Below are 6,012 nucleotides of genomic sequence, written 5' to 3' on the forward strand. Positions count from 1 at the left end.
CATATATACATTCCAGACACTCTCATGGGATACACAGATACAAACACAAACACACTACTCAAGGGTACACACACACACACCACACTTCCAGACATACACAATACTAAATACTCTGATAAACATACACATACAATCTCACTGATAAACACATACACCTTTCTACCCATTACAAACTCTGCTACACACACATACATTGCTACACACACACACAGCTACATACACATAAATTGCTATACAGACATATTATGATACACTATGTACAAAATATTGGTACACATACACTACTACACACACTGCTAAACAAACACCAAAATACACGCACATACAGTTCTATATACACACACCAAAATACACACACAAATACAATTCTGCACACCACAGTACTACACATACACATATTAACACATTAAAAATTATATTTTATTGAGCCAACCTCCAAGTTGCAGATATGCAGCTGGAGGGTGGCTTCCTTGTTGTTTAGTAGGGCTTCTGGCTCCTCTAACAACCTCCCGTGCACCTTCCACGAGCATTGGAAGGAAGTGATATGAATATGTTTTCTCATGCTTTGCCACAAAGGACTAAATAGGAGACAATCAATGTAGTATGTTAAGGGGCAGTCTGCTGGAGTATCGCATTGTGACTTGTTCCATGCTGGTATCTTTGTTCATTATGGCTCCTTAGCGGAGTACTGGCTGTAACGCCCTGATGGCGTCATTAACCAGAGTTCTGCCCTGTGTCACTGTATCCAATCACTTGCTGTTCTAAGCACCTTGGTAAGAGGCATAAAGAGACACTATAGTTACTAAGTTCATTAAGTTATTATAGTTACTAAGTTCATTAAGTTAATTAAGTTACTTTAGCTTAATGAAGCAGTTTTAGTGTATAGATCATGTCCCTGTAGCCTCACTGCTTAATTTGCCATTTAGTTTATGTGCTTTTGGTAAAACGTGCTGCATGTTTATTCACTCACCTGTCATAAAGGAACAGTCAGAGCACCATAACTACAACAGTCCACCAGGAATGCCAGGGAATTGAGAATGGTTTGACAACTTATCTGGGTCCACTGGGCACCCACCACGGCCTCTTCTAGGGCTGGATAGCTCTGTACTGAGCTAAACCCGGTGGTGTAGGGAGGCACTCATTGGCTGTGGTTAGTGGAAGGCTGTGGTTAGTGGAACTAACAGAAAGAACATTACATAGTTACATAGCTGAAAGAGACTTGCGTCCATCATGTTCAGCCTTACTCACATATGTTTTTGCTGTTGATCCAAAAGAAGGCAAAAACCCCAGTCTGCAGCGCTTCCAATTTTGCAACAAACTAGGAAAAAATTCCTTCTTGACCCCAAAATAGCAGTCAGATGTCTCCTTGGATCAAGCAGCTATTATCCCACTAATTAGAAATTATATCCCTGTATGTTATGTTTTTGCAAGTATTTATCCAATTGCAGTTTAAACATCTGTATGGACTCTGACAAAGCCACCTCTTCAGCCAAAGAATTCTTAAACAGTTTCAAAACTTACCCTGAGAGGGTGCACTCCTGGCACCATAACCACTGCAGCAGGCTTGAAGTGTTCCTTTAAGTTTACCTTTCCTAAAGCTGCCAGAACATATGCTTGTTAACGAAAAGAACTGTTAAATTTTCATGTTATAATCAAATATAATTAACATAAATGCGTCCAAGAGAACATAAAAATGTTCATAGTGAAATGTTGTATATCCTGTTTTTTTAAAGTTGGATTATTCTCTGTACCGCATTAAAACCCAAATGGCAATATTTATTTTGAAAATAACCGTACCTATTTTAGTCTAAACCTTGCCATTCACATCTCTTTTTTCTGCAATTCAGAGTTATTTGTGAATAAACGTGTCTATGTCTTGGGGTTTTAATTTGTGTTGGTTTGTTTAACGAGACTTTCGGCTCACATTTGCTCTCATTCAGGTCCACAATTTGACAGTACCGTAGATATACAACTTTTAATCATAGGGCATTTATTGAATGGATTAATTGACATTTAGTTTTTTCCCCATCTGATTAACAGTCAGACATGAGTTTAAGATCTGAAAGACACTCGATTCCCTGGCAACTTTAAAGGGGGAGATCATTATTTGGAAATGTCACACAATTAAATATTTTGTTCTTTGAGTTTTGTTTGCATTCCTAACAGTAAAAAAATAGATCACTGACGCCAATTAACTTGTTGCTGCTATATAAATTCACCCCTTTGATGGTTTGGGGGGGTGGTCTGACTGTGACCTCTGGAGGGAGGATAAGTTACTCTTTTTGTTGCTTTATTTTTTTGCCGACAGCCTCCACACAATTGAGGTCCTGTGAAAAAGAGGAAGAGCCACAGGACGCCACATCATGCAGGGTCTATCCAGTAAGATAGGTCTCTCTTGCCCCCCTTCCTCCTCCCTCTGGCCCTATTCAAACACACATTTAGTAGAAGTCTTTAAATTGCACTAAAACCTGCAGGACATGGATACTTTGACATGGTGAGTAAAAGCTGTAAAATAACACAACAGACAGGAATGGCTGATATTCTCCCTGGATAGTTTTACTGCTGAACAGCAGGATGGCAAGCCTTTTGTATGGCACTGCTGGGCCCCCTTTATGTGAGTGGGGGATAAAATAAAGTGTGTTTTGCTGAAAGATGTGAGACTGAATGCAGAAATGTCTAAGGATGAAATAGAGAGAGCTATCCAGGAAGAGCTCATGCAGAATAATCTCTTCATTTTACAGACCTTCCCTGATGGAACAGCACCAATTACTGAAGGATTGTATCCACTCCCTGGTAGATGGGCCATTACTTCTCCAAGTTATTGAATGGAGCAATAGGCGTTGATATAGAACGGCCTAGATAGAGTGCTTATATGAAAAGACTACGAGAAGTGAGTTAATTAGTTTTACATGCAGCAAAGGGGAAATTTAAAAGGAAATGGGTTATAGAACAATAGGACATGTGATAAGATTATTCTGCCTGAAAAGTACATTTAAAGGGAAAGTTTATCTGCATCTGGTTAGAATATTGTGTTGAGCTGATGGCTGCAGACCAACATTTTGCATCTTTAACATAGTCGTACACATAGTTTTTCAGGTGTGCCCAGGAATACCCTAATTCAGTGCCAAATTGTCCTCCCTGTTTCCAATCTATATACCTTCCTTTGAATGTAGGTTAACTTGTTATGCTTTTAAAGAAAAAATGATGACTCAGTGTACACTTGGCCACATGTGCTAAACAGTTTTTTTTAACCCCTTAAGGACACATGACAGAAATAAGGGGTTAAATGAAAGTGATAGTGGCCCAAATATACAAATATACCTTAATGAAAGTGGCTTTCTCACCCCCCTCCAAATCTTGAGTGTCAAGTTGGGTTGTTCCCCCCCAGCTGTAGAGACGGCTGTGAGTTATAAGGCATTATTTTTATTCTTATGGCATTTTCCATAGAAATTAGTGACTAGTGTTGTAATGATGTAAGTTCCTTGCAGAATGAAGGACCAGGAGCTGAAGATTAGAAACGGTGTTGCCTACAGAGGACAGCATCAGATAAGTATAACTCATTTGCCCTACACCCATGGGCCATCGCAAGGGGTCTTTGCAAATTGTTATGTGCGACTGAAATCAAAGTGAAAGGGAAGAAATAGGACAATGTTTACTGTATATTTCAATTTCTCCTAGATATAAATGCAACAGGGCTCATAGATCTGACCACTTGCACAGTAACTTGGAGGTAGTGTTGGGGCTATGACCTGGAGAATCTGGAAAACATTGTCGTCCTAGATACTAGAATGACATGGATTCTCCCAACAACACTTACAAACCAGAAGATGTCTAAATGGCCTACAGAACAATAATACACTACACTTTCCGTTTGTATAAAGTTAAAGAGAAAACTCTATATATTGTTTAAGTTTCCTTCTGTTTTTAATTTGTGTTTTTTTAAGCGTTTAGACAAATACATTTAAATAAAAAACGACTTACCAGAAATCATTGCACATAGCCATCGTGGCTATAACCCAAGTTGTCGTATCTTACATTTTATTCGTAGGAGTCTCTTTAAGTTATTTACTGAATTCTTAAAATTATAAGCACTAATAATCGATATACACAATAAGGTCATTATACATGAAGGAAATGTCACAGACTATCAATCACCTTACATTCCGTTGGCACGTACAGAAATTGCAATCATGCACACGTACCTGGGCTGACTAGGAATTGGCACAGACAGTACTTTTTATCTATGGAGAAATTCCAAAAATAAAATAATATGGCCAGTGTGTGTATGTTTGGGAGGGTGGGAATTTGGGATGGGGTGCCTATGTAGATTATTTCATGTTGCCATATTTCCCTGAAAAGAGGCATGTTTCCTTATTTAGAATAGTTTGTTCGATAGTTCACTAAAACGCAAACTGATTTACAACTTTTGACCAGTAAGGTACTAAGATTTGTTTCCCCTCTTCTGTTAATATTATCCTAACCACAATCAGAATTTGCAGTAGCCCTTTACAAGTTTTCGGAAATCATTAATATAGAGTAAGTTCGTGTATGGTGCTTTTTGGGGGGGAAATAGTACTTTTAATGTTTTACATCAGATTTCATGTTTCTAGCATATTTATAAAATGTGATGATAAAATGCCTTCTTCTTAACTTCAACTCTGGCAATACTTATTTGCAGTTTATTCATTTTATGTTTATGTTAAGTTTTAATGGATCTAAACAAATCCAGTGCTTTTCCATAGGAAAGCATTGGGAGGCTACTGCATATACATGGCAAATGCCATGCTGCCCCATATAGATGGTCTCTTGAGAACAGCTCACTAATATAGCAGATTTTTACTCAAAGTGCATCAGAAGTGAATCTGGGGGCTGTCATATTGACAGCCACTAGAGGCAGGCCAACCCTGCAATGTAAACATCACTGTTCCTGTAGAATGCCAATGATTTTCACTGCAGGGTTAAAAAAGAGGGCATATGGTACCCAGACCACTTTATTGAGATGAAGTGGCCTAGGTGTGTATAGTGTTCCTTTAAGCCCAGCTATGATAATTGCATAATTTCATATAGCATTGAGGTTTTTTTTTTTTTTGTTCAGGCACATCTCTTTTATAATTTCATCTTACTGCTGAATTAAAAAAAAAGAATTCTATGGGAATGATTTATTAAGACAAAGACAGGTGCCGATGTGAGGCTATATAATGGAAAACAGAAGAATGTGTTTCAGTCTTTAGCACTTATTTGCATCCACAATAGTATCTGCTTTGTCTTGCTAAAGCTCACACCGAGAACTCATTTAATAATGTAGAATTAACATTTTCAACAACAAAAAAAATGATAACTTCCATTGCAGATAAAAAACAATTCCCTTATTATACATATTGTAATATCCATTTCCCCTATAGTCACAGCCTAAATGTTTTAATTCAATTTTCCACTCACTTTAGTCTGGTTTTAAGTGAGCAAACAGCGTTCTCATCTGAAGTTGCTTGAGCTCAACCTTTAACCCCTTAAGGACACATGACATGTGTAACATGTCATGATTCAATTTTATTCCAGAAGTTTGCACCGGGGCCTGGTGGATTCTAGTTACGCCTCTGGATCTATTGCTTTCTAACATGCTTTTATTGAGTAGCAATTGTATGGTACACACATATCAGGTTGTAGTAGAATAGCAGTACCAGAGGTCATGCACAACACAGTAGATAGCTGCCTAAAAGCAAAATAATACATGTCTGAGCATAGCATGAAAATTCCATACAATTATTTTACAAATATGAAAAATGAATACTAGGCATATAAAACAGTGCACAAAAACAATATAATAACATGAACAGTGGACAATGCAGTGTGAATAATCACAGTTGTTATAATAGTAATTAACATAGATATCTGAGAAAATAAAGGGGTGTAGTAGACACTGACTGCAGTATTTGTGCGCTTCTTTACTCATAGGCTTGTGGAGAAACTCAAAAGAAGTAATGGAAGTGAATCACACGTGGACACAGCTGATAG

Source organism: Pelobates fuscus, chromosome 10 (genome assembly GCF_036172605.1).
Source record: "Pelobates fuscus isolate aPelFus1 chromosome 10, aPelFus1.pri, whole genome shotgun sequence".
In the NCBI taxonomy this organism is placed as follows: domain Eukaryota; kingdom Metazoa; phylum Chordata; class Amphibia; order Anura; family Pelobatidae; genus Pelobates; species Pelobates fuscus.